We start from the raw sequence: 26428 nt of genomic DNA on the forward strand, positions 1-26428 counted from the left end.
AATCTTACCCTAGTCATTCTTTTATTCCTGACATACCTATAGAAAGCTTTAGGGTTTTCCTTGATTCTACCAGCCAAAGACTTCTCATGTCCCCGCCTGGCTCTTCTTAACTCTCTCTTTAGGTCCTTCCTGGCTAACTTGTAACTCTCAAGTGCCCTAATTGAGCCTTCACGTCTCATCTTTACATAAGTCTCCTTCTTCATCTTCACAAGAGATTCAACTTCTTTAGTAAACCACGGTTCCCTCACTCGGCCACTTCCTCCCTGCCTGACTGGTACATATTTATCAAGGACACGCAGTAGCTGTTCCTTGAACAAGCTCCACGTTTCAATTGTGCCCATCCCCTGCAGTTTCCTTCCCCAACCTATGCATCCTAAATCTCGCCTAATCGCATCATAATTTCCTTTCCCCCAGCTATAACGCCTGCCCTTCGGTATATACCTATCCCTTTCCATCGCTAAAGTAAACATAACTGAATTGTGGTCACTATCACCAAAGTGCTCATCTACCTTCAAATCTAACACCTGGTTTGACTCATTACCCAGTACCAAATCCAATGTGGCCTCGCCTCTTGTTGGTCTATCTACATACTGCGTCAGGAAACCCTTCTGCACACATTGGACAAAAACTGACCCCTCTAAAGTACTCGAACTATAGCTTTTCCAGTCAACTACCCTGTTACTTTCGCTCCTATCCAGAATCATCTTTGCAATCATTTCCTCTACATCTCTGGAACTTTTCGGAGGCCTATAGAAAACTCCCAACAGGGTGATCTCTCCTTTCCTGTTTCTAACCTCAGCCCACACTACTTCAGTAGACGAGTCCTCATCAAACATACTTCCTGCCACTGTAATACTGTCCTTGACTAACAATGCCACACCTCCACCTCTTTTACCACCTTCCCTGCCCTTACTGAACCATCTAAACCCCGGAACCTGCAACAACCATTCCTGTCCCTGCTCTATCCATGTCTCCGAGATGGCCACAACATCGAAGTCCCAGGTAGCAACCCATGCTGCAAGTTCACCCATCTTATTCCGGATGCTCCTGGCGTTGAAGTAGACACACTTCAAACCACCTTCCTGCCTGCCGGTGCACTCCTGCGACCCTGAAACCCTATCCATGACCTCACTACTCTCACCCTCCTGTACACCGGAGCTACAATTCAGGTTCCCATCCCTCTGCTGAATTATTTTTAACCCTCCCGAAGAGCATTAGCAAATTTCCCCCCCAGGATATTGGTACCCATCTGGTTCAGGTGTAGACCATCCCATTTGTAGAGGTCCCACCTGCCCCAGAATGAGCCCCAATTGTCCAGGTATCTAAATCCCTCCCTCCTGCACCATCCCTGTAGCCACGTGTTCAACTGCTCTCTCTCCCTATTCCTCTCCTCACTATCACATGGCACGGGTAACAAACCAGAGATAACAACTCTGTTTGTCCTAGCCCTAAGCTTCCACCCTAACTCCCTGAATTTCTGCCTTACATCCCCATCCCTTTTCCTACCTATGTCTTGGGTGCCTATTTGGACCACAACTTGGGGCTGGTCCCCCTCCCCCTTAAGGATCCCAAAAACACGATCCGAAACATCACGGACCCCGGCACCTGGGAGGCAACACACCAGCCGCGAGTCTCTCTCGTTCCCGCAGAATCTCCTATCTGTCCCCCTAACTGTGGAGTCCTCAATAACTAATGCTCTACTCCTCCCCCCCCTTCCCTTCTGAGCAACAAGATCAGACTCTGTGCCAGAGACCTGTACCCCATGGCTTATCCCTGTTAAATCATCTCCCACAACAGTATCCAAAACAGAATACTTGTTACACAGAGGAACAGGGGATCCAGGGAATCGCTGCTCTGACTGCTTCTTACCCCTTCTAGCCGTCACCCACGTATCATTATTTCTAGGAGTAGCTACCTCCCTGTAGCTTCTATCTATAGCTGCCTCTGCCTCCCAAATGATCCTGAGTTCATCCAGTTCCAGCTCCAGATCCCTAACACGGTCTTCACTGAGCTGGAATTGGGTGCACTTCCTGCGGGTGTACTCAGCCGGGACACTGGTGTCCCTCATCACAAACATCCCACAGGATTACACTGCCTCCACTGACATCAGGGCGGCACGGTAGCACAGTGGTTAGCACTGCTGCTTCACAGCTCCAGGGTCCCGGGTTCGATTCCCGGCTCGGGTCACTGTCTGTGTGGAGTTTGCACATTCTCCTCGTGTCTGCGTGGGTTTCCTCCGGGTGCTCCGGTTTCCTCCCACAGTCCAAAGATGTGCGGGTTAGGTTGATTGGCCAGGTTAAAAATTGCCCCTTAGAGTCCTGGGATGTGTAGAGTAGTGGGTAAATATGTGGGGGTAGGGCTTGGGTGGGATTGTGGTCGGTGCAGACTCGATGGGCCGAATGGCCTCCTTCTGCACTGTAGGGTTTCTATGATTTCTATCCCTGCTAACTTCCCTTACTAAGAAGGAAAGAGAGAAAAAAAAAGCTTACCTGCTCTCACTATGGGTCTTTTTTTTTAGGTTAGAGGAGGGGGAGGGTGGGAGACTCTACAATTGTAGAGTCTCGGGTTTCCTCCCTGTTCAAATTTATTGGGCAAAAAACCTTTCCAGGCCTCTCTGCAGCCTACTTCGGGTTTCCTATCTCCTGCTGCATTGGGAAAAAAAACACGAAAAAGTAATGTAAAAAATCAAACTCTCTTACCCTCAGCTCTCCTCACTCGAATCATTCCCTTTCTGCTTGCTCAGGTTGAACAATGAGCAGTGGCCAGTTGGGGGAGAAGGTTGACCAAGAGGCCTGGGTGGAAGGGAGGTGGATTCAGAGGAATGGAGAGAGTCATGTGAGTATATATGTATGCATCTATGTGTATGAGAGAGAGATGTGGAATGTGTGTGAGGATGAAGGAGAGGTGAGAGCATGTGTCTTTGAGAGAGAGAGAAAGATGAGTGTGTGCATGTGAAAATGAGATGTGTGTGTGTGTGAGAGAGAGAGAGGCGAGTGTGTGTGTGAGAGAGAGAGAGGCGAGTGTGTGTGCATCAGAGAGAGGGGCGAGTGTGTGTGTGAGAGAGGGGCAAGTGTGTGTGCGAGAGAGGGGCGAGTGTGTGCGAGAGGGAGAAAGGCGAGTGTCTGTGTGAGAGAGAGAGGCGAGTGTGTGTGTGAGAGAGAGAGAGAGAGGCGAGTGTGTGTGTGTGAGAGAGAGAGGCGAATGTATGTGTGTGTGAGAGAGGGAGAAAGGCGAGTGTGTGTGAGAGAGAGAGAGAGAGGCGAGTGTGTGTGAGAGAGAGAGAGGCGAGTGTGTGTGTGTGAGAGAGAGAGGCGAATGTATGTGTGTGTGAGAGAGGGAGAAAGGCGAGTGTGTGTGAGAGAGAGAGAGGCGAGTGTGTGTGAGAGAGAGAGGTGAGTGTGTGTGTATCAGAGAGAGGGGCGAGTGTGGGTGTGAGAGAGAGAGAGGGGCGAATGTGTGTGTATCAGAGAGAGGGGCGAGTGCGAGAGTGAGAGGGAAAGACGAACGTGCACATGTGAGTGGGAGAGGTGAGTGTACGTGTGAGAGAGGGAGAGACAGGCGAGTGTGTGCGAGAGGGAGAAAGGCGAGTGTCTGTGTGAGAGAGAGAGGTGAGTGTGTGTGAGAGAGAGAGGTGAGTGTGTGTGTGTGTGAGAGAGGGAGAAAGGCGAGTGTCTGTGTGAGAGAGAGAGAGAGAGGCGAGTGTGTGTGAGAGAGAGGTGAGTGTGTGTGTGAGAGAGAGAGAGAGGCGAGTGTGTGTGTGTGAGAGAGGGAGAAATGCGAGTGTGTGTGTGAGAGAGAGAGAGAGAGAGGCGAGTGTGTGTGAGAGAGAGAGAGAGGCGAGTGTGTGTGTGAGAGAGAGAGAGAGAGAGAGGCGAGTGTGTGTGTGTGTGAGAGAGAGAGAGGCGAGTGTGTGTGTATGTTTGTGTGTGTGTGAGACAGAGGTGAGTGTGTGTGTGTGTGTGTGTGTGTGTGTGAGAGAGAGAGAGAGGCGAATGTGTGTGAGAGAGAGAGAGGCGAGTGTGTGTGAGAGAGGGAGAGAGAGAGAGGCGAGTGTGTGTGTGAGAGAGAGAGAGAGGCGAGTGTGTGTAAGAGAGAGAGTGAGGCGAGAGTGTGTGCGTGAGAGAGAGAGGCGAGTGTGTGTGAGAGAGAGAGAGAGGCGAGTGTGTGTGTGTGAGAGAGAGGTGAGTGTGTGTGTGTGTGAGAGAGAGAGAGAGAGGCGAGTGTGTGTGAGAGAGAGAGAGAGGCGAGTGTGAGTGTGAAGGAGAGAGAGAGAGGCGAGTGTGTGTGTGAGAGAGAGAGAGGCGAGTGTGTGTGTGTATGTGTGAGAGAGAGAGGCGAGTGTGTGTGTGAGAGAGAGAGAGGCGAGTGTGTGTGAGAGAGGGAGAGAGGCGAGTGTGTGTGTGTATGTGTGAGAGAGAGAGGCGAGTGTGTGTGAGAGAGGGAGAGAGAGAGAGGCGAGTGTGTGTGTGAGAGAGAGAGAGAGGCGAGTGTGTGTGTGAAGGAGAGAGAGAGAGGCGAGTGTGTGTGTGAGAGAGAGAGAGGCGAGTGTGTGTGTGTATGTGTGAGAGAGAGAGGCGAGTGTGTGTGTGAGAGAGAGAGAGGCGAGTGCGTGTGAGAGAGGGAGAGAGGCGAGTGTGTGTGTGTATGTGTGAGAGAGAGAGGCGAGTGTGTGTGAGAGAGGGAGAGAGAGAGAGGCGAGTGTGTGTGTGAGAGAGAGAGAGTGAGGCGAGAGTGTGTGTGAGAGAGAGTGAGGCGAGAGTGTGTGTGAGAGAGAGAGAGGCGAGTGTGTGTGAGAGAGAGAGATAGAGTGAGGCGAGAGTGTGTGTGAGAGAGAGAGAGAGAGGCGAGTGTGTGTGAGAGAGAGAGAGGTGAGTGTGTGTGTGTGAGAGAGAGAGAGGTGAGTGTGTGTGTGTGAGAGAGAGAGAGAGAGAGAGAGAGTGAGGCGAGAGTGTGTGTAAGAGAGAGAGAGGTGAGTGTGTGTGTGTGTGAGAGAGAGAGAGAGAGAGAGAGGTGTTCTCATGTGAGAACACCATCTACCAGGTACACGGTACCTACTCTTGCAACTCGGCCAACATTGTCTACCTGATACGCTGCAGGAAAGGATGTCCCGAGGCATGGTACATTGGGGAAACCATGCAGACGCTACGACAACGGATGAATGAACACCGCTCGACAATCACCAGGCAAGACTGTTCTCTTCCTGTGGGGGAGCACTTCAGCAGTCACGGGCATTCAGCCTTGGACCTTCAGGTAAGCGTTCTCCAAGGCGGCCTTCACGACACACGACAGCGCAGAGTCGCTGAGCAGAAACTGATAGCCAAGTTCCGCACACATGAGGACGGCCTAAACCGGGATGTTGGATTTATGTCACACAATCAGTAACCCCCACAGCTTGCATCCTGGGCTTGCAGAATGTCACTAGCTGTTCTGTCTGGAGACAATACACATCTCTTTAACCTGTGTTTAATGTTCCCTCCACCCACATTGTCTGTACCTTTAAGACCTGGCTGGCTGTAGGATTCGCATTCTAATCAGTATTCTGCAACTTGATTTTGTCTGTTTACACTGTTTGAGAGCACATTTCCACTCCATCTGACGAAGGAGCAGTGCTCCGAAAGCTTATGGTATTTGCTACCAAATAAACCTGTTGGACTTTAACCTGGTGTTGTGAGACTTCTTACTGTGTTCACCCCAGTCCAACGCCGGCATCTCCACATCATGACTTTATCTTTTCATGGCAGGACCCTGGCATTATTGCCTGAATACTCAAAAGCCAAGGTATAACACCTCCATTTAGGTGCTTCATACGTCACCTCCAACATCACATGTTCTGGCTTTATTCTGAGTTGTGAATGACACTAGGGGGGATATTCAAATTGGACTGATATTGAGCATAAGGATCGCAATACAACATTGCCCTGCTCTAGTTTCTGTGTAAGAAGTTTAACAACACCAAGTTAAAGTCCAACAGGTTTATTTGGTAGCAAAAGCCACACAAGCTTTCGGAGCTGCAAGCCCCTTCTTCAGGTGAGTGGGAATTCTGTTCACAAACAGAGCATATAAAGACACAGACTTAATTTACATGAATAATGGTTGGAATGTGAATACTTACAACTAATCAAGTCTTTAAGAAACAAAACAGCATGAGTGGAGAGAGCAACAAGACAGGCTAAAAAGATGTGTATTGTCTCCAGACAAGACAGCCAGTGAAACTCTGTGGGGGTTACAAATAGTGAGACATGAACCCAATATCCCGGTTGAGGCCGTCCTCGTGTGTGCGGAACTTGGCTATCAGTTTCTGCTCAGCGACTCTGCGCCGTCGTGTGTCGCGAAGGCCGCCTTGGAGAACACTTACCCGAATATCAGAGGCCGAATGCCCGTGACCGCTGAAGTGCTCCCCAACAGGAAGAGAACAGTCTTGCCTGGTGATTGTCGAGCGGTGTTCATTCATCCGTTGTCGCAGCGTCTGCATAGTTTCCCCAATGTACCATGCCTCGGGACATCCTTTCTTGCAGCGTATCAGGTAGACAACGTTGGCCGAGTTGCAAGAGTATGTACCGTGTACCTGGTGGATGGTGTTCTCACGTGAGATGATGGCATCTGTGTCGATAATCCGGCACGTCTTGCAGAGGTTGCTGTGGCAGGGTTGTGTGGTGTCATGGTCACTGTTCTCCTGAAGGCTGGGTAGTTTGCTGCGGACAATGGTCTGTTTGAGGTTCGCGGTTGTTTGAAGGCAAGAAGTGGGGGTGTGGGGATGGCCTTGGCGAGATGTTCGTCTTCATCAATGACATGTTGAAGGCTCCGGAGGAGATGCCGTAGCTTCTCCGCTCCGGGGAAGTACTGGACAACGAAGGGTACTCTGTCCACTGTGTCCCGTGTTTGTCTTCTGAGGAGGTTGGTGCGGTTTTTCGCTGTGGCGCGTTGGAACTGTTGATCAATGAGTCGAGCGCCATATCCTGTTCTTATGAGGGCATCTTTCAGCGTCTGGAGGTGTCTGTTGCAATCCTCCTCATCCGAGCAGATCCTGTGTATACGGAGGGCTTGTCCGTAGGGGATGGCTTCTTTAACGTGTTTAGGGTGGAAGCTGGAGAAGTGGAGCATCGTGAGGTTATCCGTGGGCCTGCGGTACAGTGAGGTGCTGAGGTGACCGTTCTTAATGGAGATGCGTGTGTCCAAGAATGCAACCGATTCCGGAGAGTAGTCTATGGTGAGTCTGATGGTGGGATGGAACTTGTTGATGTCATCATAGAGTTGTTTCAGTGATTGTTCACCATGAGTCCAAAGGAAGAAAATGTCATCGATGTATCTAGTGTATAGCATCGATTGAAGGTCCCGTGCTGTGAAGAAGTCTTGTTCGAACCTGTGCATGAAGATGTTGGCATATTGAGGTGCGAATTTGGTCCCCATGGCTGTTCCGTGTGTCTGGATGAAGAACTGGTTGTTGAAGGTGAAGATATTGTGGTCCAGGATGAAGCGGATGAGTTGTAAAATTGCATCTGGAAACTGGCAGTTGTTGGCGCTGAGCACTGAGGCCGTTGCAGCAATGCCATCGTCATGGGGGATGCTGGTGTAGAGTGCCGAGACATCCATTGTGACGAGGAGTGCTCCTGGTTCAACTGCTCCATGTGTGCCGAGTTTCTGTAGGAAGTCCGTCATGTCGTGACAAAAGCTGGGGGTTCTTTGTACAATGGGTTTCAGGATGCCCTCGACGTAGCCGGAGAGGTTCTCGCACAGGGTCCCATTGCCCGATACGATGGGACGGCGGGTGTGTTTGCCTTGTGTATCTTCGGGAGGCAGTAGAGATCTCCAACGCGGAGAGTACGTGGGATGAGAGCACGGAGGGTGTTCTGAAGGTCCGGATCAAAGGTCTTGATCAGAGTGTTGAGTTGACGGGTGTGTTTTTTGGTCGGATCTGCAGGTAACTGTCTGTAGTGTTCCTCGTTGTTTAGTTGTCGGTACACTTCTTTGCAGTAATCCGTTCTGTTCAGTATGACGATGGCCCCTCCTTTGTCTGCTGGTTTGATGACAATGTTGCGGTTGGTCTTGAGAGCGTGGATGGCGTTACGTTGTGCTTGGGTGATGTTCGGGGCTGTCTTGTGAGTGCGGCTGATGAATTTGGTGTTGACGCACCTCCTGATGGCTTGGGCATACATGTCAAGTCGAGGGCAGCGGCCTTCCGGAGGAGTCCAATTCGACTCTTTCCTCTTCGGATGCACTGCGGATCTCTCTGTCGGCTGTTCCGGTTCATTAGCTGTCCCATTGTGTTCGTTGTTGGCCTCTTGGGGTTTGTGGAAGTTTCTGTGAAGCATGCATAGAAACCCTACAGTGCAGAAGGAGGCCATTCGGCCCATCGAGTCTGCACCGACCACAATCCCACCCAGGCCCCACCCCCACATATTTTACCCGCTAATCCCTCTAACCTACACATCCCAGGACTCTAAGGGGCAATTTTTAACCTGGCCAATCAACCTAACCCGCACATCTTTGGACTGTGGGAGGAAACCGGAGCACCCGGAGGAAACCCACGCAGACACGAGGAGAATGTGCAAACTCCACACAGACAGTGACCCGAGCCGGGAATCGAACCCGGGACCCTGGAGCTGTGAAGCAGCAGTGCTAACCACTGTGCTACCGTGCCGCCCCACCACTGTGCTACCGTGCCGCCCCATGCAGTACACAAACTTTGTGCTTCTTGCTTATCAATATGATTTTAGCATGCAACCCAGAACAAACTAGTGATAATTGGGGTACTGCAGGGATCTGTGCTAGGACTCCAACTGTTCACATTAAATAGATGAGTCGCCGGAACCGGATGGGATGTACCCCAGGTTACTGTGGGAGGTGAGGGAAGAGATTGCAGAGCCTCTGGCAATGATCTTTGCGTCGTCGATGGAGATGGGAGAGGTTCCGGAGGATTGCGGATGTGGTTCCTATATTCAAGAAAGGGAATAGGGATAGCCCAAGAAATTACCGACCGGTGAGTCTAACCTCACTGGTTGGTAAGTTGATGGAGAAGGTCCTGAGGGACAGGATTTATGAACATTTAGAGAAGTTTAGTATGCTCAAAAGTAGTCAGCATGGCTTTGTCAAAGGCAAATCATGCCTTACGAGCCTGGTGGAGTTCTTTGAAAATGTGACTAAACACATTGACGAAGGAAAAGCAGTAGATGTGGTTTACATGGACTTCAGCAAGGCGCTCGATAAGGTCCCCCATGCAAGACTTCTCGAGAAAGTGAGAGGGCATGGGATCCAAGGGGCTGTTACCTTGTGGATCCAGAACTGGCTTGCCTGCAGAAGGCAGAGAGTGGTTGTAGATAGGTCTTTTTCTGAATGGAGGTCGGTCACCAGTGGAGTGCCCCAGGGATCTGTTCTGGGACCCTTGCTGTTTGTCATTTTTATAATGGATGAGGAAGTGGAGGGATGGGTTGGAAAGTTTGCTGACAACACGAAGGTTGGTGGTGTTGTGGATAGGTTGGAGGGATGTCAGAAGCTGCAGCGTGACATAGATAGGATGCAAGACTGGGCGGAGAAGTGGCAGATGGACTTCAACCCGGATAAATGTGTAGTGGTCCATTTTGGCAGGTCAAATGGGATGAAGGAGTATAATATCAAGGGTAAGACTCTTAGCAGTGTAGAGGATCAGAAGGAACTTGGGGTCCGGGTCCATAGGACTCTTAAATCGCCCCGCAGGTAGAGGAGGTGGCTAAGAAGGCGTATGGTGTGCTGGCCTTCATCAATCGAGGGATTGAGTTTAGAAGTCGGGAGATAATGATGCAGCTTTATAAGACCCTCATCAGACCCCACTTAGAGTACTGTGCTCAGTTCTGGTCACCTCATTAGAGGAGGGATGTGGAAATGATTGAAAGGGTGCAGAGAAGATTTACATGTTGCCTGGATTGGTTGGCATGCCTTATGAGGATAGGTTGAGAGAGCTCGATCTTTTCTCCTTGGAGAGACGAAGGATGAGAGGTGACCTGATAGAGGTGTACAAAGATGTTGAGAGGTATAGATCGGGTGAATTCTCGGAGGCTTTTTCTCAGGGCTGAAATGGCTGCTACGAGAGGACACAAGTTTAAGGTGCTGGGGAATAGGTACAGAGGAGATGTCAGGGGTACGTTTTTCACTCAGAGGGTGGTGAGTGAGTGGAATTGGCTGCCGTCAGCGGTGGTGGAGGCAAACTCGATAGGGTGTTTTAAGAGACTTCTGGATGAGTACATGGAACTTAATAGGATTGAGGGTTATAGGTAAGCCTATATATAAGCCTCGGTAGGTAGGGACATGACCAGCGCAACTTGTGGGCCGAAGGGCCTGTTTGTGCTGTATTTTTTCTATGTTCTATGTTCTAAATACAGAACATAGAACAGTACAGCACAGGAAAAGGCCATTCAGCCCATGATATTGTGCCAAGTGTGACGTCAAATTAAATTAATCCCTTCTGCCTGCCTTTGGTCCATATCTTCTATTCCTTGCATATTCATGCGCTTATCTAAAAGCCCCTTAAACATCCCTATCATATCTGCCTGCACCACCAGCCTTGACAGCACGATTCAGACACCTACTACTCTCTGTGTAAAAAACTTGGCCCTCACACCTCCTTTGAACTACCCCCCACCACCACCACCACCCCCCCCCCCCCCCCCCCCCCCCCACCACCACCCTCACCTTAAGTGCATGCCCCCTATTATTGGACATTTCAACTCTGAGAAAAACATTTTGACTGTCAACCTAATCTATGCCTTTCATAATTTTATAGACTCCTATCAGGTCTCCCCACAGCAGCCACTGCTGTTCCAGAGGAAACAACCCTAGTTTGTCCAGCCTCTCCTTATAGCTCGTACCCTCTAAACCAGGCAGCATCCTGGTAAACCTTCTGCATCCTCTCCAAAGCCTCCACGTCCTTTCTGTAATGTGCTGACCAGAATTGAACACAATACTCTAAGTGAGGCTAACCCAAGTTTTATAAAGCTGCACTCAATGCCCCGACCAATAAAGGTAAGCATGCCATACACCTTCTTTACCACCCTATCTACTTCTGTGGCCACTTTCAGGGAGCTATGGGCTTGAACCCCAAGATTCCTCTGTTATCAACTGTATACTTACTGTTGTAGGGAAAAATCCCTTGTACCAGTGCATTCAAGAGGCCGAGTCTCAAGGCAAGGTTCAAAGTGTTTTTCTTTATTGTACAATTACTGTGATCCCAGGGAGACCCGCCTAGCCAGCTCAGAAACAGTGGCTTGGCCACGTTGATCTCAACAGTTACTCATTCGCTCTGGATATTTATAGGAATCCAAATTCGAGTGGGAACATTTGCTCATACATTTTACAATACCTAAAAAGTGGCGGGATTCTTTAATTGCTGCCCTGAAGATTTGGCGGGCAGTTTCGATTCGAGCAGATTAACACTAAGAATATGTGTCCTATCCGGTCAGGAAGTTCCTTGGTAGATTTTGTCAATTTGCATCTGTATGGTGTGTATCCGTGTTAATGGGACTGCCTGTTCTTGCCCCGGTGTTTTAATGTGTTTCCCATTATCCTCTCGATGTGTCCCCTTATCTAAATCGACCTCCGATGTTTGTGTCTGTATTCTATGCTTACGAGATTAGATGTTAATGTCATTTTGTCCTGCTGTGTGTAGGGGGATTTAATCTAATCTTTTATTCTTTTTATCCTGGTTTATTAAGTTTCTTTGCCTGCTTTGGCCATTTTATTCCCATAATATTTTATTTACAGTACAGTTGTGCCATATATCCCACTGCCAGGTCTTGACTCGCAGATATCCCGATCTTCTGGCCAAGGGCCATTTTAAAATGCAGCTTCATGCTGTTGCTGGGCAGAATAAGGATCTTCTGTCAAATTTGAATTAAAGGTCTCTCAGCTGTGCAGAGGGCGATTTAAATGAATGTCCATTCGGGTGTTCCTCTCTGCATTGTGGGCACGTTATGAATGGTGCCAATCAGTCCAATAAATGAATATGTTTAATGAGGTAAATATTGATGAGATAATAATAAAAATATGGCTTTGGAAAATGGCCTACTTCACTTACCATGAACATTTGATATCCCAAAGTGCAGCACCTCACACTTGCCCAAATTAAATTCCGTCTGTCATTTCTCTGCCATATCTGCAGCTGACCTATATCACAATGTATCCTTTGACAACCTTCTACACTATCCACAACTCCACATTTTTTTGCGTCGTCTGCAAACTTACTTCAGCACGGTAGCACTGTGGTTAGCACTGCTGCTTCACAGCTCCAGGGACCTGCGTTCGATTCCCGGCTTGGGTCACTGTCTATGTGGAGTTTGCACATTCTCCTCGTGTCTGCATGGGTTTCCTCCGGGTGGTCCAGTTTCCTCCCACAGTCCAAAGATGTGCGGGTTAGGTTGATTGGCCATGCTAAAATTGACCCTTAATGTCCTGAGATGCGTAGGTTAGAGGGATTAGCGGGTAATATTTAGGGATATGGGGGTAGGGCCAGGGTGGGATTGTGGTCGGTGCAGACTCAATGGCCTAAATGGCCTCTTTCTGCACTGTAGTGTTTCTATGATTCTACTAACCCACCCATTAATGTTTTCATCCAAGTCATTTATATATTTATCACAATCAGCAAAGATTCCAGTATGGATCCCTGTGGAACACCACTAGTCACAGACCTCCAGCCAGAAAAACATCCTTCCACCATTACTCTCTGACTTCTACGGGCAAACCAATTCCGAATACAAGCAACCAAGTTACCGTGGATCCCATGCATCTTAATCTTCTGGATGAGCCTACCATAAAGGCTTGTCGAAAGCCTTACTAAAATCTATGTAGACAACATCCACTGCTCTACCGTCATCAATCACCTTCGTCACCTCCTCAAAAAAATCAATCAAGTTAGTAAGACATGACCTGGCCAACACAAAGCTATGCTGACTTTCCCTAATTAGGCCATGTTTTTCCAAATGCGCATAAACCTTATTCCTAAGAATCCTCTCCAATAGCTTTGCAACCGCCGATGTGAGACTCACTCATCTATAATTTATCCCTATTTACTTTCTTGAACAAAGGAACAACATTAGCTACTCGCCAGTTGTCCAGGACCTCTCCAGTGGCTAGCGAGGATACAAAGATCTTTGTCAGGGCCCAAGCAATCTACTCTCTTTCCTCTTTCAAAAAACCTGGGGTAAATCCCATTGGGCCCTGGGGACCTAACCACTTAATAGTCTTCAACAGACCCAACACCACTTCTTTCTTGATCTCAAAATGTCCTAGCATATTAGCATGCTCCACACTAAACTTACTATCCTCCATGTTCTTCTCCTTAGCGAATAACGATGCAAAGTATTCATTGAGGACCTCATCCAAATCCTCTGCCTTCACGCAGGAGTTCCCTCCTTTATCCTTGAGTGATCCTACCCTCTCCCTAGTTATCCTCTTGTTTTTAATGTATCTATAAAATGTCTTGGGATGCTCTTTAACCCTCAAAGATGCCAAGAGGCAGTATCAGACCAAGCTGGAGTCCCGAGCCAGCCATACAGACTCACACAGACTATGGCAAGGTCTACAAGACATAACAAGCTACAAGATGAAGGCATGTAAAGTCACTGGCAGCAATGCACCACTCCCCGATGAGCTCATCATCATTCTATGCCCGCTATGAGCAAGAGATCAGCGAGAGCATGCCTTCTGCCCTGGAAGCCTCAGCAGAACCGGTATCTGATGTCACCATCACATCCATCAGATCAGCCTTTTCGAAAGTCAACCCACGGAAAGTGACTGGTCCAGATGGGGGACCCAGATGAGCACTCAGATCCTGTGCAGACCAGCTGGTGGGGGTATTCGCAGACATCTTTAACCTCTCCTTCAAGAAGATTACCATCATTCCTATACTAAAGAAAAGTCAGGCAGCGTGCCTTAATGACTATCGCTCGGTTGCTCTTACATCCATCATCATAAAGAACTTCAAAAGGTTAGTCATGGCACCGATCAATTCCAGCCTCCCAGATTGCCTGGATCCACTTCTGTTCGCTGATTGCCACAACAGGCCTACAGCAGATGCCATCTCCCTGGCCCTACACTCAACCTTGGAACACCTGGATAACGAGTACACTTATGTCAGACTCCTATTTATTGAATACAGCTCAGCCTTCAACACTATTGTTCCGACAAAACTCATCTCCAAACTCCGTGGCCTAGGATTCAACTCCTCCCTCTGTGACTGGATCCTGGACTTCCTAACCCACAGACCGCAATCAGTAAGAGTAGGCAACAACACCTCCTCCACGATTATCGTCAACACTGATGCCCCGCAATGCTGTGTCCTCAGCCCCTTACTATACTCCTTGTACAGCTAGACTGTGTGGCCAAATTCCCCTCCAACTCGATTTTCAAGTTTGCTGATGACACCACTGTAGTGGGTTAGATCTCAAACAATGATGAGACGGAGTACAGGAAAGCGACAGAGAATCTGGTAGAATGGTATGACGACAATAATTTCTCCCTCAATGTCAACAAAATGAAGGAGATTGTCATCAACTTCAGGAAGCATAGTGAAGGACTTGATGCCCTTGTCTGCATCAATGGGGATGAAGTGGAAATGGTTGACAGCTTCAAATGTTCATTATTTTTTGCTGGTAGATAATTTGCGTGTGACAGCTTCTCAACTTGATTCCATGATGGGGAAGGTGATGAATATGGTATTGAAAGGAACAATAGCTGGAACGCATCGTATGCATCCTGATTTGAAACAATATATGTCAAGAAAGCTTGAGTTGACCATCCAAGATGAGTGTCTATTATAGGGAATCTGAGTGATCATTCTTCCGAGTCTGCATGGAAGTATTCTTGAATATGAACGGCACCCTGGTATAGTCTGGATGAAATAATTAGCATGCAGTTTTCTTTGATGACCACATCCTGATGCTCAGATTGAAGAAAAAGTGGGACAGTGAAAATCTTGTGCATAGATAAGAAATACACCATCTTTGTCACCTTTACATCCTTGGGAGTGGCCTAAAATGGCAGGGCAATGAATACATGTAGATTTTGGTGGCCTGTTTGAGGATAGCATGTTCTCAGTCATAATTGATGTACACTCAAAGTGGTCAGGAGTTGTTATCATGAGATCTACTACAACTGAACAAAGCATTGAGAAACTTGACAACATTTTTGCAAGATTTAGTAAATCGGAATGGATTATTAGCGATAATGGTTCACAGTTACTTCACAATAGTTTGAAGATTATCTCAAAGTAAATGCTACTCAGCTTATAAAATCTGCACTTTTTAATCATCCAATGGTTAGCTGAAATATTCATACAATCCTTGAAACATTCTTTAAAACCTTCAGAAGAACAAGGTTCATTATCATGTAGTGTGAATAGCTTTTTGGCATCTTATAGAAGCTATACACCTGCGACTACCTAAAGGTCAGATGCATTACTACTCTTAAGAAGAAAGTTGAGACTATGTTTGATTTGTTATTACCTCCAGAAACTTCAGAGATAATAGAGCATCAACAGCAATCTCAAATTGCTGGATGAGAAGTGAGGGCAAAACAACATTTATTTCAACAAGGAGACGGAGTGTTAGTATGTAATTATGCCATGAGTGAGAAATGGGTACTAGCCATAGTTTTAGCAACAGAGGTGCAATTTCTTACACAGTTTAAATCGAAGGCAAACTAGCTTGGCGATGCCATGCTGACCAATTGTTGTCATCGCAAAATGATTTCTCCGAATCATCTCCAGAAGCACCAACTTCTTTTGTCCCTATCGTTGTGAATACTACTACAGAAGATTTTGTTGAATCTAAGTTGTCTGATGATTGTGTTTATGCTTCTATACCACATGAGAACGATGCAGAATTATTTCCAAGAGAAGAACTGTCTACTGAAATTCCAGATCATACTTTTAGGGTCAAGGACAGCTAAGTTCCAAAATATCGAACAGAACCAAAGAGGAATAGATGTCCTCCTGATCGACCTTCCTATTGACTGTATACAATGCTTAATGATGTATATAATACTGTGTCTAGTGTATTATTTATCCTATGTATAACATTGTAGTAATTTGTTATCATGACGACTGAAGTAAAGGGGGAGGGATCTTATATACTTAAAAAGTTTGCAGGTTGCTGTAAGAGCTGATCATGTGATTTGATGCTGATGTCATTAGAGTGTTGTAGACTGCTGTTTAACTTTCACTTTGGACTCTGCAATAGTATGTCTCTCTTCAGCAATATTCAATAACGTTTGTGTCAGCAAATGACTAAAAGTCTTGATTCAGCTGCTAGGCTTTCATGTACATAAGGAAAATGATGTATTTAATTATGACATAGGAAAATGGAATGAATAAAAAGTAATGGTCTGTTTCTTGTGATTAGCAGTCTGGGTGGTATAGGGGTACTTGTGTGTTAGGGTATTATACTTTAATGCAACAATTGCCCATATGCTGAATTTCAATGGAATATGTAAGCAATTCCCCTTGGAAGAGAAAAAAAATCAGAGATATCTTAACAACAGATTTTTTAAAAAGACTTTGCAATGGAATTTGAGTTGCCTGAGAGCTATTGGTCTGTGATGGTTCTGACATTCATCATTATGAAGTGCTTTGAAAGGTTAGTCATGGCATGGATCAATTCTGGCATCCCAGATTGCCTGGCTCCACTACAGTTCACCTATTACTACAGCTGGTCCACAGCAGATGCCATCTCCCTGCACCTACACTCAACTCTGGAACACCTCGATAACAAAGACACTTATGTCAGACTTCTATTTATTGACTGCAGCTCAGCCTTCAACACTATTATTCCTACAAAGCTCATCTCCAAACTCCATGTCCGAGGGCTTGGCTCCATCCTCTGCAACAAGATCCTAGATTTCCTAACCCAATCAGTAAGGATAGCCAACAACACCTCCTCTACGATCATCCTCAACACCTATGCCTAACACTGTACTCTCACACATTCTCAGCCCCTTACTGTACCCCTTATACATCTATGACTGTGTGGCCAAATTCCCCTCCAACTTGATTTTCAAGTTTGTTGATGACACCATCGTAGTGGGTCAGACCTCAAAAGATGAGGCAGAGTACAGGAAAGAGTTAGAGGGTGGGATTTTACGGCCTTGCTCGACCTGAGACTGGAAAATCCCGCCTGAGGTCTACCAGCCTTCCCATTGTCCGCCACTTGCCTGCTCCAATTCTTGTGGCAGGCGGGGCGGTAGAATTCTGGCAAGAGAATCTGGTGAATTGGTGCAACAACAATAATTTCTCCCTTAATGTCAGTAAAATGAAGGAAATAGTTATCGACTTCAGGAAGCATAGTGGAGGACATGCCCCTGTCTACATCAAAGGGGATGAAGTGGAATTGGTTGAGAGCTTCAGGTTTCTAGGTGTCCAGATCACCACACCCTTTCCTGGTCCCTCCACACCAATGCTATATTTAAGAAAGCCCACCAGCACCTCTACTTTCTCAGGAGGCTAAGGAAATTCGGCATATCCGCTACAACTCTCACCAGCTTTTACAGATGCACCATGGAAAGTGTCCTTTCTGTCTGAGTCACAGCTTGGTATGACTCCTGCAGGAAACTACAAAGGGTTGTGAACGTAGCCCAATCCATCATGCAAACCAGCCTCCCATCCATTGACTCTGTCTATACTTCCCAATGCCATGGAAAAGCAGCCAGCATAATCAAGGACCCTATGCACCCAGACATACTTATTCCACCTTCTTCCACCAGGAAAAAATGCAAACGTCTGAGGTCACGTACCAATCGACTCAAGAACAACTTCTTCCTTGCTGCCACAAGACTTTTGAATGGACCTACCTTATATTAAGTTGATCTTTTTCTACACCCTAGCTATGACTGTAACAACACATTCTGCACTCTCTCTTTTCCTTCTCCCCATGTACTCTATGTACAGTATGCTTTGTCTGTATAGTGCACAAGAAACAATACTTTTCACTGTATACCAATGCATGTGACAATAATAAATCAAATCAAATGGTGTGTGTTATGTTAGTTTGACGCTACATGTGCATGCCACAGCTTTTCTTTTTGTTTAAAACCCACTATCCCTAACATAATTTGGACATTACACATTGGATGACCTTTTTTGTAGTTCTGTTTAGGACAGCCTTTACGTTCCTTCGCTTTGGCCTCATGTTCTTTTGTTAATCCTTGCAACGATGATTAGGCTCTTGTGTGTGATGAGCTCCTTTGATATTATTTAAGAGTTATGTTGTTCTTCCAGCCTCATGCAGTACTTCTCTGTTAGTTCTTTTCTCATGCAGTTTATCCTTCTTAGGCACATTTAAACTATTGATATTCTTTTCCTACTCTTCCCCGATGTTCCATAATCCAGGTGTTGGACTTGAGCCTAGGGTTTCTGGTCCAGAGGGAGGGACACAACCGCTGTGCCACAAGACCTCCAAGAAAGGGATTGAATGGTTGTCTAGGGAACTGAGTTTGTTTGTGATGGAACTGAAGGCAATGACTTTGGTTTTCTGTATAATTCATTGGAAGAAGATTATGATCATCAAATACTACATGTTAGACAAACAGAAGACAAATCTGATGCAGTGTAGGGCATCATGATGGGTGGTGGTGAGAGAGGGCTGGATGTAGCCAGTGCACTTGTAGAACTGACATTGTGTTTACGGATGATGTCACCAAAGAGCAGCAACTAAATGAGAAATAAGAGAGGTGGGGGGAGCACGGGGTGGGGCGATGCAAAGATAGTTCCTTGGGAGACGCCAAAGGCAATGGTGTGGGAATGGGATAAGAAGCCATTTACAAGTGATTCTCTGTGACAAATGGATTCTTAGGAATGTAAAAATGGTTAAGGTGGGGAAGAATGAGGAGGGATCATATAACATGATCACAGTCACATAGAATACAATTTGTTATTTTGCGAAGGGCCTTGACAGTTTTGTGGCTAGAAACATGATTGGAGAGCTTCCAACATTAAATTGCAGGAAACATGGGCACAAATTTGGAAGGTGAGGATTTATTCAAGGAAAAGAAGATTCATAGGCCTTCTCATATGTAGCAAGACTTGGACAACATTCAGGCTTGGGATGATAAGTGGCAAGTATCATTCATGTCACACATGTGCTAGGCAATGTCCATCTCCCAGAGAGAATCTAACCATCTTCCCTTGACAATCACTGGCATTAAGATCACTGAATCCCCCACTATCAACACCTTGGGGGTACATAAACTGAGTTGGACTAGCCGTATAAATACGATCGGCAGGATTTTCCAGCCGCACACCCCCAGTCTGGAAATTCCCGCCTGAGGTCAACAGACCTTTAAATGATCCACCGAATTTTCTGTCCCACCCGATATGATTCCCACGTTGGCCAGGACGGGGAAATTCCACCCTGTATATATAACGGGTCAGAGGCTGGGAATTCTGCAGAATTCTGCAGAGAGCAACTCACCTCCTGACTCTCCAAGGTCTGTGCAACATTTTTAAGTGGACGTATTAGTGAGAGGCAACATGGTTTTGTGAAGGGGAGGTCGTGTCCCACGAACTTGATTGAGTTTTTCGAGGAAGTGACGAAGATGATTGATGAGGGTAGGACAGTGAATGTTGTCTACATGGACTTCAGTAAAGCCTTTGACAAGGTCCCTCATGGCAGACTGGTGCAGAGGGTGAAGTTGCATGGGATTGGAAGTGAACTGGCAAGATGGATACAAAACTGGCTCGGTCAGATCTCCCACTCCACCTGACAAAGGAGCAGCACGCTCCTAAAGCTAGTGGCGTTTGCTACCAAATAAACCTGTTGGACTTTAACCTGGTGTTGTTAGACTTCTTACTCGGTCAAAGAAGACAGAGGATAGCAGTGGAAGGGTGTGTTTCTGAATGGAGGGCTGTGACAAGTGACATTCCTCAGGAATCAGTGCTGGGACCTTTGCTATTTGTAATATATATCAATAATTTGAAGGAAAATGTAACTGGTTTGATTAGTAAGTTTGCGGACGACACAAAGGTTGGTGGATTTGCGGATAGCGATGAGGACCATCAGAGGATACAGCAGGATATAGATTAGTTGGAGACTTGGGCGGAGAGATGGCAGATGGAGTTTAATCCGGATAAATGTGAGATAATGCATTTTGGAAGGTCTAATATTGATAGGAAATATACAGTAAATGGCAGAACCCTTAAGAGTATTGATAGGCAAAGGGATCTGGGTGTACAGGTACACAAGTTGCTGAAAGTGGCAACGCAGGTGGAGAAGATCATCAAGAAGGCATACGGCATGCTTGCCTTCATAGGCCGGGGCATTGAGTTTAAAAATTGGCAAGTCATGTTCCAGCTTTATAGAACCTTAGTTAGGCCACACTTGGAATATAGTGTTCAATTCTGGTCACCACACTACCAGAAGGATATGGAGGCTTTGGAGAGGGTACAGAAAATATTTACCAGGATGTTGCCTGGTATGGAGGGCATTAGGTATGAGGAGAGGTTGGAGAAACTTGGTTTGTTCTCACTAGAACGATGGAGGTTGAGAGGGTGACCTGATAGAAGTCTACAAGATTATGAAAGGCATGGACAGAGTGGATAGTCAAAAGCTTTTTCCCAGGGTGGAACAGTCAATTACTAGCGGGCACAGGTTTAAGGTGCTAGGGGTTTAAAGGACATGTACGAGGCAGATTTTTTTACACAGAGAGTGGTGGGTGCCTGGAACCCGTTGCCGGGGGAGGTAGTGGAAGCGGAAAAGGTAGTGACTTTTAAGGGGCATCTTGACAAATACATGAATAGGATGGGAATAGAGGGATATGGCCCCCAGAAGGGTAGGGGGTTTTAATTAAGTCGGGCAGCATGGTCGGTGCAGGCTTGGAGGGCCGAAGGACTTGTTCCTGTGCTATAATTTTCTTTGAATATGCTGCCGATGATGGGGGTCGGATGTCTGTATGGCTGGGAGGGAGGGCGGGAGGAGGTCTCCCAGTCCACTGGGACATTGGGGCGCCCTGTGCAATGGCGTCCGAGTGTTCTGAAGCTGGTTTCCATGATGAACTTAGGCTCTGCCCCTACTCCCCTCAACTGCTGCAAATCTTCCTGCTGTCAAAAAAAGTACAGTTTGGCAGTGCCAAACTCGCCCAAAGGACCGATGTGATACACACCCATTTTCAGACTTTTTTGACACTTAGGGCGATTTTATGACGTTGTTCCATCCGTAGATTGGCGTGATGAGGTCATGAGGTTGCTTGACAAGCCAAGAATAAGAATTGCGCCCATTTTCCCACAGTTTCCATCGTATTAAACACTTTTCCCGGGCATAATGAGGATTGCGCCCAAAATAGGCAAAAACGTCAATTTGCACGCATCTGCATGCATTTCAGTGAGACGTCATGCCCACGAGAGAAACACCTGCTTCATAAAAGTTAGTTTCAGGCACAGCATTAGTGAAGGGGAGCCAAGAGGTACGTATCTCTGACCACCAGCCTCCGGGGTGCGTCAAGGACTTGCATGGGTATTTGGGTGTGAGGGGGCTCGTGCCGTTCTGGAGGTCCAGAGCTCAGGGGTCAGCGTTGGCTGGGGGCTGGTGTTGCGTGCAACCTGCCTGGCTGCTGGGCAAACCCGAGGGGTCATTTATGAGAGTGGCCACCAACCCCAGTGCTGTCGTCATGGCACCCTTCCATCTGTCAGCTACACAGGCTCTGGCTGACTGCTGATAATCCATCCCAGTAACCCCACTAACACAAACAAGCAGCAGCAGGTATTAAAACTGCTTCTCACACCGCATGGATTCTGCAGTGCTGCCCTCGATGGGAACCCATCCCATGATAGTAATGATGGTGTCACTCCCACATCTGTATGAACTGTAAGCCATTCCTAGAAGCCACTGCATCAGAAATCCAGGTGGGTGCACCCATGTCTATACTTCAAGCCTTCTCAATGGGGATCCCCACAAAGCCAACCATATGCTCTCCGTGCCCCCCATGGTGAGGGTGCATTGATGCTTGCTAATCCATCGGCGTGGCTTGTCACTGTCCACACTTAGTTGGGACACGAGTTGGTGGGAGCAAGTGCAGGTTCCGGGATGGAAAACCTCATGGATTTGTTCTCCTTCCACCCGCCCCGCATGCCAGAGGCCTCGGACATTCCTGCCTCCTTCCGATGTACATCAACGGCTGTGTCGTGCGCACCAAACAGTGACCCAGAAGCCTCATCATTAACTTGGCCCACCGAGGTGATAGTATCTGTGCTGATGGATTGTGTGGTGGAAGCCTGTGTCGACTGACTGGTGCTGGCCTCAGAGGTTTCCTCAGGCCCTTCCTCCGAGATTTCCTCTGAACTGTTGTGTGGCATCTCAATGGGAGAAGCAGGGGGACGGCTATGCCACACGGGCCGCATGCATCGGGGCCGTTTCCTGCCACAAACAACACAAGGGTGAATGCAAGGGAAGGACAGGTATCTAGGCAGCATGCCACTAACTTGAGATATTCCATATGAACGAAGGATTGGCAGATGCTCACTATTATGTCACACACCAACCTGGCTGTCAGTCATGGTCCTGTCCTTCTCCTCCCCTGCCAGATCTAGGGCTCTCCCCTCAAAGGGAGTGACGATTCACAGGTCGGGTACACCTGTCTTCTTCCACTCCCAGTGGTTATGCGCCATCTTCTCCTGTGGGGACAGAAGGGGGAATTGAAAGCCTGATGGCTGAAAGGGCACGGGGTGTTGGGGGTACGGTTGGCTGGGTGGGATCTGTCGAGGCTGTGCCATGGCCAGCAGGGGTTGTGAGGAGGGGGGTGCCAGAGGGTTGGAGGCAGGTGCGAGGGAGTCAGATGCAGGAAGGACACGGGGTATCAGTGGGTGGATGGACATTGCAGGCACAACATATGAGACCAATGCCAGGACAGGATGGCTACTCACTCTTGTTGCCGGAGTGAGGTCTTTCATTTTCTTCTGGCACTTACAGCCTGTCCTATGTGCCAGTGCATGGGCACTGACTGCTACTGCCACCACCTCCCAAGCTGCATTGCCGTCCCGACCCCTAGTTCGTTGCCCATCCAGAGGGAAGAATGTGTCCCTCCTCCCCTTCACCGCATCTGGCAGATGGCCCAGCTCTCCCTCGATAAACCCTGGTGCAGTTCTTCTAGATGCCATATTTTTGGTGTGACTGCCTGTGTGTCCATCGTTTGAGCTTATATGCAACTCTCCCTTGTTAAGGGAGTTCAGCTGCAGGCAATTTGAGTGAGTCACATGGCCAGAGGCTCTATTCCGGGGAGAATCACTAGATTCCTAGTTCTTATGTTCTTATTCTGTTTTGTTGCAATAAAGGGGGGAGGCAAGTCGAACTCTGCAGGGGTGGTGATCGGAGAAGGAGGAAAGGGGGGAATCTGCAGGGGTGGTGGTCGGAGAGGGGGGGAGTGGGGAGAAATCTGCAGGGGTGGTGATCGGGGAGGGGGGAGAGGGGGGAATCTGCAGGGGTGGTGTAGGTGTCCTGCCTGGCGAGGTGAGGTAGTAAGACAGAGTGAGATGTGAAAAATCGGGTTTGCGCCTGGTTTCTCACCTCCCTCAATCTTACCAGCCCTGTTCTGCCAGTGAAATTGGCTTTGTGCCCCGAAAGGGCGCGAAGCCGATTTAAGTATTAATGACACGTTTAACATGTCATTAGTGGGTCCCGGACGCTATCGTCCATGCTCACTTGTGTTAACCATCTCACCAGTCGAGCATCCGACCGGTGAGAATCACACCGAGAGGGCGATTCTCCCAAAGAAATTCTAAATGTCGAATTCGCGCAAAAACCGGAGTCAATCTCACTGATTGTTTTCATTGGGATTTTCAAAATGAATCACCCACACTCTGTGCACTGCAGAGTGCACTAGTATGCATCACGCTGAAAATCTGTGGGTGTGGCCTATTCCTGCCCAAGAGCATAACGCTGAGCGGGCCACTCCGCATACACCATTCTGTCAGTGCGAGATCGGCACATGCGCAGTAGCCCACACTGCTGGCCTCCCGATCGCTGGCCAGCTCAATTGCTGGCCATCCCCGTGACCCCGCAATGCTGCCCCTTTGAGCACCCCACGGCCCAATCGCTGCCCCCCCTCGGACGTGTCTGGGCCCAGTCTTGGCCCCCCCACCATCCCCCCAGCCCATCTCAATCTCCAGCCATTCCCCCTGCCCACACCCCCACCCCCCACCCACTTGCCACTGGCAGCCCCAACCCCCCCTCCAGCCCTGATTGCTGGCCTCCCTCCCTCTGTCATCCAGCCGGACTGCAGAGTGGCAGCAGGACCCTCCCCACCCCACCGATCTCCCTCCCCCACCAGTTGCTCCCCTAATAGGCCTGCTCCCTCTGGACCCAAATTTTAGCACAGCTCAATGCCTGGTGGGCAGTGCCAAAGTGCTGCCTTGGCATTGCCACTTTGTCTCTTGGCAGTGCCAGGGGGTCAGGCAGGCACTGCCAAGCTGGCAATGTCCCCGACCCTCTGGGGGGCCTCGATGACCTCCCTTCACTCCAGCAGGGTCCGGTCGCCAGCTTCCCACAAGTGGGAAGCTATTGTAAACCCCGCTGGAATGAACCGCTCCTGGCGGGTGGGTGAGAGGCTAGTGGGCCTGGAGACTCACACCCCGGGCAAATTATATTTAAATCCTTACTTAAACAAATTATATAGCTCCGCACTGATTTCTGGTGCGGAGCAGATGGCACTGGAATTCCAGCGCCCATTGACTTGCTGAGGCTATGGCGCCCAGTGGGCAGCCGCTAAATGGCCTCCATTTGAGTCTCCCGCACCCCCCCCCCCTTGACTCTATTGGCAGAGAAAAACATGATGGCCATTCCGGGGGGAATCAGAGGCCATTGAAGTTCCTCAGGGAGAGAGCTGGGCAGTGCCCCTGGGGCAGTGCCAGCCTGGCAGTACCCATTGGGCACCATGGCACTGCCCCTCTGGGCATCATAGCTATGTCAGGGCAGTGCTGAGGGAGTGAGGCCTGCATGGGGTGGAACCTGAGTGGAGGTGGGGCTATGATGGTGGGTGCAGCGGGGGGAAGATCCACAGAGATGGTGATTGGGGAGGGAAGGGGGGAAACTCTGCAGGGGCGGTGATCAGGTACGGAAGGGGGAGCTCTGCAGGGCTGGTGATTGGGGGAGAGGAGCTCTGCAGGGTGGGAGGGGAGGAGGCAGGAGATCTACAGTTCACTGGGAGACCAGGGCATGGGTGCTGCAGTCTTGGTCCAACTATAGACAGAAGAGCTGAATTCCAGTGATGAGATGAGAGTGACTGCTCTGAAGGCAAGATTTGATTGAGCATGGCATCAAGGAGCCCTAGCAAAATTGATGTCAATGAGAATCAAGGGGAAAACTCATCACTGATTGGAATCATACCTAGCACAAAGGAAGATCGTTGTGGTTGCTGGAGATCAATCATCTCAGCCCCGGGAGATTATTGTTGGAATTCCTCAGGGTAGTGTCCTAGACCCAAATATCTTCAGCTGCTAACTCATAAGATGCTACCTCCTATCCATTTTCCTGTATAGCATAGAAACTTGGACAATAAATAAAAATCTGTGGAAAAAATAAAGCCCTTGAAATGTGGATGTAAAGCCATAAGATGAATGAAGAGGTGTTTGAAATTGCCAAAGTAAAAAAAAAACTAAAATATTACATCTAGAAAAAAAAATTACAGTATTTCCATTAGATCAGAGCTGAAACACTTCAGCAAGTTCTTCTGGAAGGCAAAATGAAAAAAGGCAGAAAGACCCAGGTGTAGCTGGATGACAGACATCACAAGTGATTGCAGACAGGCTACAAGCGATGTGTGAGCATGGCACAAGGCAGACAAGTGTGGCATTCCTTGAGATATCCTGGTAGGAGTAGCTATAAGCAGGGGCAGGACAGAACAGATTTCATAATGACCTTCCTTCCATTACTGGTTCAGAAATAGGTATGTTAGCTGGTGAATAAACAGTGTTCAGTATCCAATGGGACTCCTCAGACAAAGAACCTAGAGCACATTTGGGCTTGGGCTGATAACTGGCAAGTAACATTCACACCACACAAAATATCAGGCAATGACCATTTCCAACAAGAGAGAATCTAACATTCTCTTCTCGACATTCAACGGATTGCCATAACTGAAGCCCCCACCAACAACATCCTGGAGGATACATCCTGAAGGATTCTGGTCAATTCTGGTCAATTCTGATATTGACCAGAAACTTATCTGGATTAGCCATATAAATGCTATGCTTACAAGAGCATAGAGTCATGGAGGTTTACAGCATGGAAACAGGCCCTTCGGCCCAACTTGTCCATGCCGCCCAGTTTTTACCACTAAGCTAGTCCCAATTGCCCACACTTGGCCCATATCCCTCTATACCCATCTTACTCATTTGATTTGATTTGATTTATTATTGTCACATGTAGTAACATACAGTGAAAAGTATTGTTTCTTGCACGCTATACAGACAAAACATACCGTTCAT

Source organism: Mustelus asterias, chromosome 1, assembly GCF_964213995.1.
Source record: "Mustelus asterias chromosome 1, sMusAst1.hap1.1, whole genome shotgun sequence".
NCBI classification, from domain to species: domain Eukaryota; kingdom Metazoa; phylum Chordata; class Chondrichthyes; order Carcharhiniformes; family Triakidae; genus Mustelus; species Mustelus asterias.